At 39.0% G+C, this 18,453-nt stretch overlaps 1 long non-coding RNA gene across 2 annotated transcripts; it reads right to left on the minus strand.

Moving 5' to 3' along the window:
* Positions 1-15,677: 15,677 nt before the first annotated feature.
* Positions 15,678-16,864, minus strand: LOC113016651 (uncharacterized). 2 transcript variants are annotated; one of them, XR_003271282.1, is made up of 4 exons: positions 16,469-16,864; positions 16,254-16,383; positions 15,998-16,176; positions 15,678-15,919 (listed from the first exon to the last, which is right to left on the minus strand). It is a non-coding gene; the product is annotated as an uncharacterized LOC113016651 (long non-coding RNA). The 2 variants fall into 2 exon arrangements; XR_003271281.1 differs by having other exon boundaries at positions 16,254-16,864.
* Between the last annotated feature and the right edge of the window lie 1,589 nt (positions 16,865-18,453).

Raw genomic sequence — 18,453 nt, forward strand, 5'->3', positions numbered from 1 at the left:
TTAATTTTAATCTCCTCAGTCAATGATAATGTTATGTTGGAATGTTGTTAAAGAGGGTCAAAATGTTTCAACCCAGTTTGTTTTGCAGATTCTGTATAGCAGCTTTAATATAGGGAGGACACAACCTCCAGATTGTGTGAGTAAAATCAGGTTTTTTCTCTTTGTCAGTTTAACAGTTTCTGTTTTGCCTGTCACTGTTCACTGTCACTGTCTGTTTTCTTACCTGGTTCTTCCTGACCTTGTACTTCCTCCTCACATTCCCCTCTTTCCTCTCTCCTTCTATGGCCTGACAATCATACACAAATAGATTGTATTCAATTAGATGAAAATTTGCATTAATATAAAAAAAAACACTTTTAAGATCACTAACAAAAAGTCCTCTCTCAGTGTACTTTCAACCAAAAGGCAAATAACCAAACCACATGTACATCTAATAAAAGATATAAATATTGAAACACTGATCCAACATTATCCTTGATTAACGGAACATTTGATTTTACACTTTTACCTGAATGTGGCTCCTTTTTCTGAAAACACTTCCTCATATCCATTATGAACCTGGCTGTCTTTCTGTACGCACACACAACAGGAGTTATAAGGTTAATGGGCATTCAGTCAGTTAGCTAGTTAGTATCCATTTCAAACAGGACAGTGGTAACAACACTAGGCTACGGACACGGGGGGTATCTATACTTTTGTTGTTAAAATCCTACGTCTCAACCAAGTACTGAATGTTTTTTATATTTGTAGTAGTGTGTCACACAAACAGCAAATATTGTCAAAAAAAGGAAGAAATCTTTGGGGGTGCTTTGATTCATTTTGATTCATTTAAAAATGGGCTAAAATTGCCCCTGATGTTATGTTTGTGTAGGTTCTCAATCATCCTGGTCATGGTAATCTAAGGAGCTTGAAATGAAAAGCGACTGGTTTCTTAAAGTCGTTTCACCTCTCATCCGAGAAGCTTCTTCAGTTCTGAGACCAATTGGTGGAGAGTCCTAGATTTTAACCCCAACAGGAGTTGTTCCTCAAGACGGTCGTTGACCAACTATTGTGTAATCACATGAGCCAAAGTGTGGAAATGGGTGTGGGTCATTATCAGGTGAAATAATTGTGAGATTTTTTGAGATCGACTGATACACGATGTGAGTGGGCATTAGGATGTCTGCGAAGGGATCTCAAAACTGGATTATAGGTGGTAGACACAACCCCTCTGTTCAAGAATGATCATTCTCAGTGGACATAGATGACTTCTTTCACTCCTCTTTCAGTCAATCTGTCTTCTGTTTCTGAAGAACTGAAGAAGCTTCTCGGATGAGAGGTGAAACATCTTCAAAAAACTATAGAAGTCCAGTCGCTTTTCTTTTCAAGCTCCTTAGATTGTTTAGACCTTCTTATTCTTCAACGCAGCCTGAACTCTGGCTTTCTGAACAGGCAGCTTTCTCATCATTTCTTTAAGTAGTCTTCAGGAATAGTTTTTCAGGCTTCTTGAAGAGCATTCAAAGCTCTTCTTTGGATGTTTCTGCCTTTTGTTCAGTTCTCTGACAACATGATCCCACACTGCTTTGTGTGTTTTTCTATCCAGGTGTGGTTTTATGGCTTGGCAGTGTGTTTGGGATCATTATCATGCTGAAAAATGAAGCTGTTGATAATTAGATCATTTCCAGATGGTATTTCATGGCGGATCAAAACCTGATGGCACTTTTCTGTGTTTTGACAGATCTCCAACAGCACTGACTGACATGGAGCCCAAAACATGACAGAGCCTCCACTGTGTTTTACAGATGGCTGTAGACACTCACTGTTTATATTTTTCACCTGATCTCCTCTTTAATTTATATGCTGATGCTAATTTGAACCAGCACTTTCAAATTTGAATTCATTACTCCATCAGACCTGCTGTCACTGATTTTCATTCCAGTTCATGTATAATGTATAATCAGCCTTTTCCCCCTGTTTCCCTTCTTTAAGATTGGCTTCTTGATAGCCACCGTTCCACTGAGACCATTTCTGATGAGGCTTCAGATAGGTTTGTAGCTTGAACCTATCCGCTGGAACGTTGAAGACAATATAATTACACTGCAAAGCAAGACACAAGTAGGCAAAGTTCTTCATGTTACTCGTGCACGGGAGAGACCGGACAGAGTGCCGTTCCTTCACTTGACCCCAGTTGCTCTCGTCCGTTCTCCCGTACCACTGCCCTTTTATTGAGGTTACATGAATATGCATAGGTTCATTAACATATGACGTCTACATACAAACAAAGAGTACCTTGCCTGTGTGTGTGTGTGCGTATGTGGTGGATGTGTGTGTGTGGTGGATGTGTGTGTGTGTGTTGGATATGTGTGTGTGTGTGTGTGTGTGTGTGTGTGTGTGTGTGTGTGTGTGTGTGTACTGCTGATCAAAGGGTCATAAAAGCACACAAGCAAACATCCTTGGTCAGGAAGAGGGTAGACCCCCCCTAATCCTAGATAACACCGTGAGGAAGTCCAGCAGTTCATTTATACACAAAAAGCACTTAGACTAGAACAGACGTAACTACGTTAATCCTACCATAAAACAATTAAACAAGGTACGAACTTTCCCATGCTCCCAGGATGTAGGTGTGCATTCTAGTATGGAACACACACCCAGTCTCTGTAGCCTGTTAACGATCACCCAACTTATCACTACACAATTAATTATACACCTCTAAGCATCCATGGTTAAATATTTGTAAGCATAAATGACAATCAACAATACAAACTCTAACAGCTTCAGTTAAAAGTAGATGGATCAGCTGATTTCAGATGCATTTCTCAGGTATTCTATAGAGTCTGCGTTTTAGGACTTCCACTTCTTCTTTTATCCTCCACTTGTCCAGTTTTCTCACATTTCTTAAGGACGCATTGCACACCATGGCAAAATATGCCAAGTGATAGTGAAGTTAGCTTTTAGCTCTTTGGGAATCTTCTTTATGACTAGTAACAAAGTTCTTAAAGATGCAATTAAAATCAGTGAAAAATAAAACAAGAAAAACTTTGAAAGACCATCAGAAACTCTGGAGAACTTTTGTTAAAGACGCATTTTAAATAATTACAAGAAAGTCTGGCTCATTGGAACCAAAATATCAAGAAATGAAGGGTGGCTCATAACTTTTGCACAGGACTGTATGTTACTGTAACATAATTCCAGCTATCAGTTGTGCTCCTCTTATTACTGTTGGTTTTTAGGGGCCAAATATTTGGGTTTTAATGCAGCTGTAATTATGTTAGGCGAAACTTCCATTTGTGTCTGACGTGAAGTCACCATGAGCCAGCCGAGTACTAAAACTGCTGCTTTCTCAATGAATATGTGGTCATTAAATCAGAAATTCTCAGCTAATGATATCTTCATTGCCTTAGTAGCAGGTGAAAACCTTGAAACCTTTTACGTGCAGTCATTTAAAAGCAGCAAAATTCACATTTGAGAAGCTTTAATGTGGGTTCAACTATAACAGGATCAGTTCTAAAAATATAGCTCCACCTAAAAGTTTATATTACATCTGTCTAAGAAGAGAAACCCCACACTTGAAAAGTAAACCAGAGGCAAAACAATGTTCAGCTTTTCCTAATTTTATATGTCACCCGTTTGTGCCTTGATCATAAGTAAGTATTCATGCTGTTGCCTCATTTACATAACATCATGCCGAGTTTTCCCCATTATACCTGGCAGAGCAGCAGTTTTTCAAATAGCTCTTGTTTTATGGTAATACAACTCATTACTCTGCACTGATTGGAAGAATAGTTTCAAAACTGTGAATCATAAGCGTGCCTTTCCTCTCAAGTGATTTATTAGGCACACTTTATCCTGACTTTACAATGTGCCACGTGATATTTTTACACGCTAATGTGGAATATAACCTGCAAACCATGTTTTCACTTAAACACACGTGCCACTATTCATGAATGAAAATGTAAGGTAAATGGGAGGAACAGATGGAAATGAAGTGGAAGTAATGCCGTCCCAAAGAGCAAAGAGGCACTGGAGCAGCTTCTCATGGAAATCGCATATATTTAGATCTTCAGTTATGACTGATGTTTTGCTTTATGCCTCTTGCTGGCCTGATATATGAGAAACTGAATTTTGCTGCAGGATAAAGGGTGAAAGCTTCACGTTTTTAAAGGAACAGACAAATTGGACAAAATGCTTATTTGTTTTTTCAAATGTCAAACAAGAAGGTTGATACCACTTGCGTGTCTTTTTTTTTTTTACCAGGTCAAATATTTACACCTACACCTGCACCGGCAGCACATGTTAAACCTATTAAAAAGCTTGTTCTGTGGGGATTACATGCTTTTCGTTTTCCATTCTTTATGCTAAAGTAAACTATTGGTATTCTGGTCACAGATCAATACTTAACACACAGGTATGAAAGCAGTATTGATCTTCTCATCCAACAATCTGACAAAAATCCAAAACGTCTAAATAATTTATTTCAAATGGAGCGATGGCCTCTTGATAGCATGGATACATGACAGAAGTGGGTGTTCAAATGCCTCTAAGTGACCAGTGATTCCAGTTCACAGACAGGCAATTGCTTGCTGTTGACAGCAAGGCTGTCCAAAAGGCTTGTCCAAAAATAATTGATTTTTATTTTTTTTAACTTTATTTTCTTTTTTTAAAATAGTGGCTTAACATTTGTGGAAAAAATAAGCTTCTTTTTCCGTCTGTGTGCCCCGGAAGGTGAAAAGGATGGCTGGGCCTACAGAGCTATGACCACAGGAATTTAGCCCATTTTAACCAAACTGTTTTAAATGAACTGAAATTAAATTTTAGCTAGCCTTTATGTCAAGTCCAGGAGTGTAAATTCTATTGGCCATCATAGTTCATGAACAACCTTTTTATTTCCTGACGAAAACATGACGATTACTCCATAAAAAATAAATGCACTAGGACAAAAGCCATGATGAAATGTATCAACACTTTTGTCAACAAATAAAAACGTGATAAATATATGCAGAGTATTTATAGTCAGACAAATAAAACCCTGACTTAACGTCAGAATAATATTAACATATAACAGTTACACACCCAGATGTGTAGATATTACATAGTCAATGTGCATAAAAACCTTGGAATAATTTGGTATGGCACTGCCAGTCAAAAACTTAACCTGTAACTTTAAGAGACCTTTAAGGCATGCAATGCTTAGTGTATTGAAGACTTTCATCAATAATTTAAAATCCCAATTTTAATACACGTTGTACCCTGTATTCATTCATTTTTGAATGTTGATCTAAATTAACTATCAGGCTATCAATTTACTATCATTTAGCCTCAAACTGCAGCCTTCATAGTAATTCATCCATCCCTCTGTCTGTCTTCTGTTTATAATATAGGAACGATTATACCCACAAAGCATTAAAAAGTTTTATATAAAATTTTGCAGTACTTGCTGTAAGGTTCATGCACTCCTGATGGTCATCGAAAACGTGCTCAGCTTTACCGCCATGAACTGCCGTCTGTTTCACTATCTGTGTGTGGTATCTAAAGACTTTTATTCTACTTCTTCATTCTGTATGTAATTGTGACTCAAACAAAATTCCCTTGTAGGTACAAGTTTTGGTGACCATTAATTTACGTACAGATGATGTGAAAGAAACAAAAACTGAAAACACAACATGGTATTATTGAATAATTAAAAAGATTAATAATAATTTTAAAATTGTTGTTATAAATGTAAATATAATAATAATTGTTATAAATGTAATGCTGTTCATCCAAAGTGTTCCAATTAGCAGAGGGTACATACAGGATAAAATCATGCAGACGTTATATCAAGTTCCTTTACATACTGCTTGATAGCTTCACAGATTGTTATATTGCATGATTTCTATCCTATACTCGAAGTGTGGCTACTGTCAGGCTGCAACGCTTTTTATGCTTTGCATAATCAGTTTATGAAATATTCACAAACTGATATTCCTAAACCTTTGCCCTGTTAGTTCCATGGCATTGGACCCCACCTCCCACTCTTTTGTTGTAGCTTCACGTGCTTACTTTAATGTGAAACAATTTGGCTGCAAGGGTGAAAATAGTGCTGCAATTACAAAAAAAAGATAATCTATCTGCATTTTAAGTGGTGATGTATCAACCCTGTTTCCAGGTCCAAGCATCTAACTTTGTTGATTGAGGCTGTCATCATTTTAATGAGTTGTAATGCTTAATGTTTTATACTTTTTCTTTAAACACTAATTATGTGCAGCACAACTATAAGGTCAGGCTTTAGTAGTGGTGTACCATAACACGGGCTGGATTTGATACCAAGTATATGCAGTATCACTCACACAACATACCAGTACAGATACTCTTAATATATTAAGGCAGTTTATGTAGGGGAGGGCTGTGTGTCATGATTTATGAAGTGAGTGCATCTTCAGTTTGCTTAATATGAAAACATTTTAATGACAACTAAATGACTGAATTTTGCCTTCCATTATTTTTCAAGGACTTTGGCTCAACTTCTGTTGTTTTAAATCAGCTATTTAGATAAGAAAATGGTGCTGGCATGGCTGGCAGCCTTAACCCAATTTCCCTCGGAATGAATAAAGTATGATCAATCAATCAATCAATCAATCAATCAATCAATCAATCAATCAAAAACCTTATTAGACTGTTAACATAAAAGGATTACTATATTTAAACATTTTTGTACTTCAAGATTGAAGTACATTTTTTCAGCTCCAATAAAATAATTTATTTAACACAATTCGGTGAGCTAAATATATAATTTGAATGTCTGAATAGAGTCTACAGGTAATCAGTCTGCTGAAGTACCAATTACGACCAATAACATTTTGAAAATTAACAATAAGTAATGCTAAACCTAGACCATGAGTCATGACTGAAACATTACTTTCACCACTATATGAGTTACCTGGAAATTCGTTGCCTCTTGTGCCCAGGAGATATTTTATTTTGTATTTTCATGACCACAGTTATAATCAGAATTATCATTGATTAATCATTTACCATTGTTGAATCAGTTGACAGAATAATCTTTGAATCACATCTATGTTACTCTGAGCAAATATTAATGCACAGATTATCAGTACTCTAGTCAGTCTATTGTCGTTCTGTATGATTCTTTCTATTTGCCTAAGCAGTTAACCGCTCGGACTGCTGGGTCCTTTTGGACCCAGCCCTGTGTAACAGGCAGTTGGGCACGTACTCAGGCCTGTAACAACGTGCACACACTTATGTAAGACACGCACGTTCACACACACACTTAGTAAGAATAGGAAGGTTGTCTGAGGACAGTTTTTCTGATAGATATACTTTCACAAAATGCACAATATAATACACACTTGTTTTTCTCTAAAAGTAGCAGTTGATGTCCATATAAGGAGAACTTTTTGAGAGGTGGGGAATTGTTATCATTTCCAGTAAAGATCTAACTGTGATGTCATCATGGCAATATAAGGATACGGGACGGTCCATTCGAGGAAGGATTGTATTGCAAATTGTCTTCCCACACTGACTGCGCAAAGTGTGTACAATAAAAGATCACTATTTTTGACACCTACCCCGGACTCAGCCTGCTTTCTTCTCTTACCCAAATCGAACGAACTTTAACAATTCTTGGTGCCGAGAACCCGTTGGGGAGGAGAAGAGCGTGCGGCTCGTCGTGGAGGTGACAAAGGGACGAAGGCCAGCAGCTTATCTGAGTGACGCCCAGTGTTGGGTAAGTTACTTTAAAATAGTAACTTAGTTACATTACTAGTTACTTCTCTCAAAAGTAACTCAGTTACTTCAAGTTACTCGTTACTTTCAAAGTAACTAGTTACTAGGGAAAGTAACTTTGGTTTTACTCAGAATTCTCTTGTTAATGTGTTGCTTCCATAACTTTGCCAGTCTTCTAGCTTGCTTACTTGCCACTGTCATGGATCGCTGTGTGGCAGGCAGGAGGAGGACCCAAAATGCAAAACTCACAGACACGGGGTTGAACTCAAAAATTACAGCTTTAATGCTGGAGAGGCAGAACGTAGGAAATACAAAACTAAACTGGGAAAACTAAATACAAAGCTCGCCAAGAAACACAGGGAGGAACACACACAACATGAGGGAGAACGCGACACAGAACTGAGGGAGACGCAGACATAAATACACAGAGGGGTAATGAGGGAAGTGGGAGCACACGGGGAACACAGGTGACACTGATAATAATCACGGGACATGGCAGGAGTGAACACAACACTGACGGTAGAGGTGAAACAGGAAGTACAGAGGTTCAGACAGGAGGAGAGAGAGCACGGGGAGAACACCAACATAACGGGCAGGGGAGACACGGAATAAACACGAAAGGGGACGAGGGCTCATGAATACACAGAGGGGCACACAGGGGGTGAGAGTCACAAAGGGAAAGCACTCAGGGAACAACACAACAGGGCAACTCAGGAAACAGAGCCTAAACAGGGAACAAAATACAAACATACAAGAAAACTAAGAACACTGGGCCAACATGGCCCAGGACCATGACAGCCACAAGTGCACTGTGCCACCTACCAATAGAAAGGAAAAGATAATGTGCATATTTCCATGAGAGAAATCCCACGCCTGGACCGTCATTGACTGCTGCCATGATTCTAGCCTACGTCACAGCGTCATGCGCGCCTTTTACATCCAACACAAAAACTGGAGTCGTGGTGCTTTCGATTGTACTCAGAACTCGGAAATTCTGCCTTCTGAATAGGAAGATGTAGGCAACACCAGACTGCAGATGAGCTGCATACAGGGCTGGACTGGGACAGAAAATTGGCCCGGGCATTTTGACTAGAGACCGGCCCACCATTATAGGAAAAATCTTAAAGCCTTTGAATGAAAATAAACACTGTTGTGACAGTGATGTACACTGTTCTGATGGTATATATGCATCAATCTATCAATCGTTTGTTGTAAGACTCAGATAATTATTTATTAAAAGCTAGACATTTTAAATGAGAATAAGAAAGAAAAGTATTTCTTTGTGCCCCCCTTTCCCTGTTAATGCCCTACATGCCCCCCTGGCAACACTTTGCTAGATCTGCACCTGCACAGTTACCAGCTGTCAGCTACCTAAAAAAGGATCCTGGTGTTATTTGTCTCTCAGAAACAGTTCATAACTTCCCTTCAACTCATTCATGTCACCTAAAAGGTAAACCTGTTTCTCCATCACCTGTTCAGCTCTGATGATTCAGTAAGGACATCTCCTGGTTTCATCTTCATGTTTCCCTCTCACCAGATAACCAAACCATATCATGACCAGCAGCTTTTTTTTTTTACAGCTGTGGCTCCAGTAAACATCAGCTGATACTAGAAATTAATATTAAATAAATTCTAACAATAGCTGATCAAGCTTAAACGTGCTGCTGCTGCTGGTTTCCTCTTTCGGCGCAAAGTGAGCGATAAACAAACAAGAGAGCCGATCAGCTGATCATTGATCAGTTTTCATGATTGAAGCAGAAACGGGAGCGGGAGGGGGAGAGAATGAGAGAAGAAGAGGCAGCTGTGCAGCAAAGACACAGAATAACTCCAGCTTTGTGTCTTTTTCATTGTAGCTGAATTACGGGACAAACTGTTCCTTTTCACCTCAATAAGAAACGTGTAATATTTTCTCTGAATACCAGGCGGGACGGTTGGCAACTCTAATAACTTATGAACAAAATAAAGTTCAACATCATTAACTTCATAGCACCCACCCAGCTGTATAGAAACTCCGTCATGCTAGCTAGCACGCAGTACGGAAAAAGTCAGAATAACGAAAATAAACTCCACCTAAACTTGGTTCATATCTGACCCAGAGAGACTGCAGGTCATAACTTCTTACCTGAGGTTCAGTTCACACTTGGACCGGCGGCCGCCTCGGGTCTCTTTTCCTTCTGCGTCCCTTTCTCTCATCCACCTGCTGGCCTCCACCACTTGCTAATGTTACTGAATCTGTGGAAGCTCCGCGATAGCCACCACACGAAGTAACGAGTAACGACCCTATCTAAATCCCAGTAACGAGTAACGCGTTCCTGATTTTGGCATAATAACTAGTTACCGTGCTCGTTACCACAATAATAACGTAGTTACTGTAACGCGTTACTTAATAACGCGTTAGTCCCAACACTGGTGACGCCAGATTAGCAGGCTGTTAGCAGGCTCTGTCTCTGTGATGGGGGTCTGTTTGGGGGATTTTCCTCCACACAGAGTGTTTTCTTCTTGTTTTCAAGTGTTTACAAAAACTGGTTTTGTGGCCACAGTAGAGATTTCCTTCCTACATTCATGACTATATTTACAGCTCTAAAATATCTCGGTGAGATGCTGCTCTTTCTCACTCACAGCAGCCTACCTGTGTCTGAATGTGACCACATGACAACAAACCACAGCAGAGCAAAGAAGAGGAGGTGAAGAAAAGTGTGCTTGTGTGAGAAGAGTGGTGTTTGTACAGACAACTACTGTTTGATGAAATTGGAGCAACCTATTGAACTAAGAGAAGAGAAACAAACTAAAGCATTGATCCTGTCATCCCAGTAATGATTCAATACTAATATCAACACTGGTATTGATACTATCAGTATTTGGATCAGTCCAACCATCCCTCATATGGGCTTATGTTGTCCTGTACAACAAATACTTTAACACTTCAAAAAAGAATCATCATAAGGCAAACTTAGATAGGGCTGGTCTGCTTTTCTCATAACAGGGACATCCAATTCTTAATCCATAGGGTTTAGTATGATGTTGGCCCACCCTTTACAGTTAAAACAGCTTCATGGCAACCGCAAAACCCACACTCATCCACTGGGTTGTCAGACGAAGAAGTGTGATTCACCTGGAGTCCAGTGGCGGCGTGCTTTACACCACTGCATCTGACACTTTGCATTGTGCTTAGTGATGTAAGGCTTGGGTGCAGCTGTTTCCATGGAAACACATTCCATGACGCTCTGTATGCACTGTTCTGATCTAATCTCAAGGTCACATGAACTTTAGAGATCTGTAGCAACTGACTCTGCAAAAAATCGGCAACCTCTGTGCACTATGAGCCTCAAAATCCTCTGACCTCACTCTGTGATTTTACGTGGACTATGACTTCATGGCTGAGTTGCTGTCGTTCCCAAACACTTCCACTTTGGTATGATACCACTAACAGTTCACTGTGGAATATTTAGTAGTGAGGAAATTTCACGACTGGACTTGTTGCACACATAGCCTCCTATCACAATACCATACCAGAATACGCTGAGCTGCTGAGAGTGACCCATTCTTTCACAAATGTTTGTAGAAGCAGTCTGCATGCCTAGGTGCTTGATTCTATACAGCTGTGGCACGGAAGTTACTGGATCACCTGAATTCATATTACCCTATTTATATTAGCCTAGCCATAGCTTTGTAGGGTTTCAGAGTGGTTTGATGTTGCAACATAAAAGCATTAATCCTGCTAAGTCTCCACTAAACCTTTTAAATCTTTTTTTTTTTTCATGCATTCTAGATGGTAAATTTTATTATAACAGCTAGGGGAAGAAAGGGAAGAATAATTTTTCTACTAATTTCTATTTTTTCCCTTTAATTCTGTGACTGCCATAATGACATTTCCACTAGATGTGAATGATCACCTACCGTACCATTTCCACTTGTCAGTCTTTTGTGTCATTTAAAGCAGATTGCTCAGCCAGTCGGAACACCAATCAGTTAGTCAAATTTTAAGAACCATGATAATAGCATTAGAGTTAGATTTAACCATATGTAATACTTTCTAATAATCTGACAGCAACACAAAGAAACCATACATTTATTTCAAAACAGCACGTATCCTATTAAACTTTTGGCCTTGCACAGCTTCAGGAATTTAGCACTTTGAGGGAACGGTCTGCCAGACTCCAAATAACATAATTTCTGAGCAGCTCTAATCAGTGAGGGTTGAAATAGCATCAGTAGCATTAATGCCATTATATCTGAAAAAACAAAAAGTAAAAATAAACGTATATAAAAAAAACCTTATATTATTTTTTTTCTCCCAATTCTAGTCAGCTCTCTGTTGTCAAAGAAAAAAAGAAAAAGCAAATATCAACAAAAAACAAAAATTATGCCCCAAAATCTTTATTAAAAACCAGAAAAAGCAAGCAAGGCTGAACCATATTGACATGTTTTCTCTGTGTCTCTCTGATACTTTACCTGGCAGCATGTGGTTTGAATCAAATAACCTAAAAGTACAAGCAGCTGAAAAAGAGACAATATCCAGTTACAAGATTCATGTATTTTGTGGGTAAAAGCATAAAAGATTACGTTTTATTACTGAATCTCGCTTCTGTGTGGATCAATATTTTCATGTTTTTCTTACGTAAGAAATATTTAAGTCGGGAGGTGGAAAATAAACTCCAGGGGTCAGCAGATTAGAGGGAAAGAAATTTGTCACATCTGCCCTGTTGAGCTGCTGGTTATGTCCAACTCACATATACGTTTTCCTGTGTGGAAAGCAGGCCTTTATACTTCACTTCGGGGACCTCACAGAGCATGCATCTTCATGAATTTAATTATTTAAAAGAAACCATATATTCACTTTACTGTGCCAACAACAACAGATAATGTGTTTCCTTTGATTAATCTTGTTTATTTGCATATTGTCTTTATGTGTGTATCCAAGGGTTCCTGTGCTGCACACTTTACATCTGCATAGCTCAGTTTTGTTTGCATAAACCTGTTGTTGGCCTATTGATCGGTCTGCACTCTGAAACTGCCAATCAAATACATTTATAAAAGGAATTCTTGAATCAAAGTCTTTTCAGTCAAACCTCCTGGAAACATAAAAGAAGTAGATCAAACCCAGAGTAAATCCTCTGTGAAGAAGCGCAAAGAAAGGTCGCCACACTTATGTGACTGTTGCACACTGGACAGAGTTGTAGTGACATTTGTTGGACAGCGACCTGCTTAGTGCAGCAGACAGAGAAATGAGAACGTACCAGTCACCTGTTACTAGATTCACTTAGAAAAAAACATGGTAAAATATTTGTGCAGTCGCCTGTCGGGAAGAATCTGATCTAAATCAGAAAATGGAAGTGCAGAAGATCCATCTGAAAAGCCCATTTCCTGTGTTAACCAGAACTCCAATGGAGGGAAGGCAGTGAGAACATTTTGCTCTTACTTGACACTTTCTGCCTCCTCTTACTTGACTCGTTCTCTTGTCTGGTGCTAGCACATCTTCCTCTCTGGTCATGTAGGTGGAAGAGTGAACGAGGAGAGTTATATTAGTCCTGATTTTTACCTGAGGTTATTTTGAAGAAGAGGCATTTCCTGTTGAGTAGCAGATGGAGGTACATGCTGTTCAGGTGAGGAATCCAATGATGGGACACACAAAGGAACTCACATCAGTGCCAAGCTGAGGATGTGTTGATGATGTAAATTAAACGTTCATTAATTTGGGACAAATTCAGGATCATCAAGCTAGGAGGTGGGGTGAATCCATTTTATGGTGAACAGCTGAGTCTGACAGTTCAAAAGACATTCATTCACATGAAAGTCTTTCTACTAAAAGTGCGCATGAGTTGAATATGCTTAAGACCAGAAGTACTCGTCAGAATGGTCCCCCAGAATTGAATTTTTATATATATATATATATATATATATATATATATATATATATATATATATATATATATATATATATATATATATATATATATATATATATCTCATAAATGTTATTTATGAGGAAACAGCATGTAAGGCCTTGTTCACATAGGCCTAAAGACCAGTCAGTAACCAGACGCTGTTGTGTGTTTTCTGTATTTAAAGATCTTAATCTCAAAAGTAACTGCTAACAGGTCAGAAATAACAATGTAAACTGTCAATATGATTATTATCAACAATAAAGGCTGATTTGTCTGGGGAAATACCGTTCACCTGTGTTTATACCTCACATTTCTCCACTTGCTGGTCAGCAGTGTCAAATAATTCATCATCACTCTCATGTTCCTTCAAGGTTTTGTGTCCTTTTTCTTTTGCTTCCTTTGATCTCAGTTTAGTTTCTTGAGTTCAGTCATTTCTTTTGTCTGCTTGGATTAGACGGTTTATCCTGCCGGTTCTGTGGAGCGCTTTTTGTTTCTGTTTCTTGTCAACAAAACTCTCTGCCATCTGGAGAATCCACATCCTCCATGTGGGTCCATTTCTCACCACACACTCAGAACATATATCATCATAAGTCATCATAGAGGATAAAATCTAAATCAAAACCCCTTTAAATGAACTCTGTTTTGTTAACAGATCTTTACCTTTAAATATTTTCTTTCTTTTGAATAATAAGCAGAGATTTTGTATCCCTTGCAGACCGCACCAACACCTCTGATAAGTGGCACCCAGAAAGCTTAAGGATAGCTCATTTAACTAGAGCCATTATTCAGCTTTCAGTCTGTGGACTGGATGGTTTTCACATCTGATGCACACACAGGGGAATACACCAGTTCGCTTGAAGAGAACATTAAACTTTAAATTGTGTTTCTGGACCACACCCAGAATCAACAACAGGCTTTACACTTCAGAAAACAGAAGTGTAATCTCAAAATCTCAAACGCCTTCTGGCTAGGAAATAAATCCCCAAACCTGGGCTATTGCAGGGCTTTGGTGCTGTGCAATATATACTCACCAGACACTCTAAGGTAGACCGTCACACTGCTGATTTGGACCCTCTTTTGCCTTTCAAACTGCTTCAGTTCTTCATTGCACAGCATCAGGAAGGTGCTGGAACCACTTGCTCTCGTTGTCTATATCAGTGTTTCCCAACTATTGGGGCGACCGTGGCTCAGGGGGTTGGGAAGCGTATCTGTAACCGGAAGGTTGCCGGTTCGATGCCCGGGCTCTCTGTCCTGGTCGCTGTGTCCTTGGGCAAGACACTTTACCCTACTGGTGTCGGCCAGAGGGGCCGATGGCGCGATATGGCAGCCTCGCTTCTGTCAGTCTGCCCCAGGGCAGCTGTGGCTACAACCGTAGCTTGTCTCCACCAGTGTGTGAGTGGCATTGTAAAGCGCTTTGGGTGCCTTGAAAAGCACTATATAAATCCAATCCATTATTATTATTATTATTATTATTAACTATTGTGCAGCAGCACATAGGTGTGCTGTGAGAAATGATCAGGTGTGCTGTGGAAGATTATCTGGTTCCACCTGATTAGTACTCTAAGTAACGGCGTGAGTAAAGGGGAGAACAATTACATTCTCTTCCACTAGAGGGCAGTACAACTACCTACTCTAATTAAATGTGTTGCCATTAAAATCGCTGAAGATGAAGAAGAAATTACGTGATAGTTACCGTGAGTGAGACAACACAGCAAGTATTAGCAATAGATAAATATGTGAAAAGAAAAAGTAGTCAATCTACGGAAGAGGATTAGGGCCACTGGAAAAAAAAAAAAAAAATTATTTTTTTCCTTCCTTTCCAGAATTCTGAGAAAAAAAAAAAAAGTCAGAATTTTGTTGTCTACATGAAATTATGACCCCACCACCTGAATGTCGCAGCAGAAATGGAGACTCTTGAGACGAGGTAATGTTTTTCCAGTTTTCTGCTTCTGAATTTGCACAACTTGTTCTTAGGAGTACAACCTGGTGTGGTCTTCTGCTGCTTGCATGCTCTTCTGCATGCTGTCATGGCAAACAGCCAAATCAGAGGAAAAGGACTCAAGTGCTGAATTCAGATGGAGGTGTGGATAAATGTGTGAAACAATATTTATTTACAGCGCAGTGAGACAATACAATGAGTGATTTTTAACTAGAAGAATGAATAATGAATAATGAAGTCAACGTGAGCTATGACAAGAACGGGAAATACTAAACAACACTAAGCAAAACTGGAGCTAGGCAGACAACGTGAATAATTAGAGCATTGCTCTGACTGGGCTCCCGTGATGTGAGGCAAAGGGAAAGTCAGGTGGGAACCAAGGAGGTCAGAGTCACTGGAATGAGAGAGGCAGATTCAGAAGTTGTCCAAGGAAATGCGGCAGGCATGAACAGAGTCTGATGTTGGTGCTTACTTGCCACAGGTGGAGAAACAGCGTGGAGTGGTTGGGTCCAAGTGGTTCCAATTACTGCGGCAGGGAGGCAGGCAGGCAAGTGAAAAGAGCAAGAACTGTAGCTGTGAAGTTGTCGAGAAGTCCAGCATCCTGAGGTGAGGATTATTTTCAGAGGTGGAACATAGCAGTCTGGTGAGTAGCTGAGAAAGAAAAAGCACAAAGTAAGTTAAAGTAGCTTTTCTATAAGTTTTGCAAAGCTGTGACAGCCTACACTAACTAGGGTTAGCTGAAGATCTGGCGAAGAATGGCTGAGAACGCTGGACCTAAATACTGACAGCTTTGTTACCAGCTGGTGTGGAAAACATGCAGGAACGAGGTGGCTCCTCCCAGAGGTGGAACTGCCAGCTCTATGGAAAAACACAGGCACTCACCCAGACCATGACACATACCTTAGTTGCAAAGAGTGGTTATTTGAGTTACCTAGTTACCTACCTAAACCCTAGTGATGGCTGTGTGGGAAAGTGTTGTAGATTAGCAGCCTCTGAAATACACAGACCAACAACCACGCCATGTTCACAGTCACTTCAATCACCTTTCTTCTCCATTGTGGTGCTCATTTTAAACTTCAGCAGGTCCTCTTGACTGTGATTGGCTGAATAAATATGTACATTAATGTGATGGTGAACAGATATATCTAATCTCACATTATGTACTTTATAGTTGTTGTCTTAATATTGTTTTAATGGTTAACTGTCACGGTCCTGGGCCTGTGACCCAGTGTTTTGTTCTCTGTATTACTATTGAACTTTGATTTTGTCGTGATTGATCAGTTCTTGGTTTGGGGTTTTTTTTTACTGTTGAAGTTCTTAGTCTTCCGATTTCTGTGTGTCATCCCCTGTATTTCTCCATGTGTCTCTCCATGTTTCAGCTTCAACTTCTCAGGTTTTCAGGTTTCTAGTCACAGGATTTTTGTTTTTTGTATTTTTATTTTGTAGCTGTTCCCAGTTTAGGTTTTGTTAGTGTAATTCCCTGCCATGCTCTGCTTTGGTTTGTATTTTGTCTTCCTTTATTAATAAACTCTCTCACAACTACACTGTCATCAGTGCTTGCGTTTGGGTCCACATCCTTCATCTACTGACAATCGTGACATTAACTTAACATCTAGCCAAGAAACAACAGTTGCACATCAACCATTTGGCTAACAATGGCATTTAAGATTTAAATTAAAAAACAAACAATTGAATTAATAAACAAATAAATAAAGAAGCAAAACCTGCCACTACAAATATGGGATGAATAACCAACAGATGTTTAATGTGTGTTTTCACAGTTTGTGTTATTTTCATAAAATAAATGAATTAAAACAATGTCCAGAGAAAAGGTGATAAAACATGAAGTGGAAGCTCCATTTGTGCTTTTACCACTATGCTCTTCTTCCAGAGATAATTGATTTTTCTGCACGCTGTTCTGATCTTTTGTTTCCCTCTCTCCACTCGCCATCACACAGATCTGTGACAGTTTGAAACTTGCTAGTCACAGTCAGTCAGTTAACACAGTCATTTAAAACATTTAAAGCACAACAAGAAACCAAATGTTCTTTAAACACAATGGTCTTCTATTCACCGTAATGAGCAGAGTGAGTGAACTTCTTAATCGTGCCATTTTTTCCCCACTCATCACCACAAATTTAACAAAAAAAGCCTAAAAACAAAAGGTTACTTTTCAAAGTACTCTTTAGTGTTTATTCTCTATTCCAAAGTTGGCTTGAAATAGGTATTCAGATAAAACTTTACCCACAGTAATGTGTTATGTGTCCAATAAAAGGCGCATGGCCAATTGAAAGAGAGGCTCTGTGTTTGTGTGATGGCTAGTTGAGAGGCGAACATTACTCTCTGATTGGTTTAATTAAATGTGCGAGAGTGACAGCACATTCAGGGATGGTCATTTTGAAAGCGATCGGTGTAATCACACACTTGTCGTAATTGGCAATCTGATGCAACAGCAATTTCAATCAAATCATAGGATATCCACACTGACAATTTGTTTATCAAATGAATTGAAAGGTTTTTTTATCCAAGTTTTTTTTTTAAAGTGTGGACCTGATTGTAACTGGTATTTAAATGTAATTTTAGAAGCACTCTTCTATACATTTGCGTAACTTGAAAAAATTGGACACTGCCCAGTTGTATTCCTCACGATACCCAGAAGGAGGATGATGGGTGTAGCACTTTTAACCACAGTCAGCTGCACGTTTTGTTAGAAATGGATGAAAACATGAGGGATACTTTCACATTTATTAAAGCTTGTCTAAAAACATTACTTACACTGCATTGCAAGAGGCATGGCATTGTATTTCTCATTGTTATAGAATTAAATGTCTTCAAAATACAAGTCCACTATGCGAACAGTGTAGAAATATGTAATTATAAGACACTAAGTTTATAAAACACATTCTGCTTAAAATTGCATTCACTTCA

This window comes from Astatotilapia calliptera, chromosome 23 (assembly GCF_900246225.1).
Source record: "Astatotilapia calliptera chromosome 23, fAstCal1.2, whole genome shotgun sequence".
Taxonomy (NCBI): Eukaryota; Metazoa; Chordata; class Actinopteri; order Cichliformes; family Cichlidae; genus Astatotilapia; species Astatotilapia calliptera.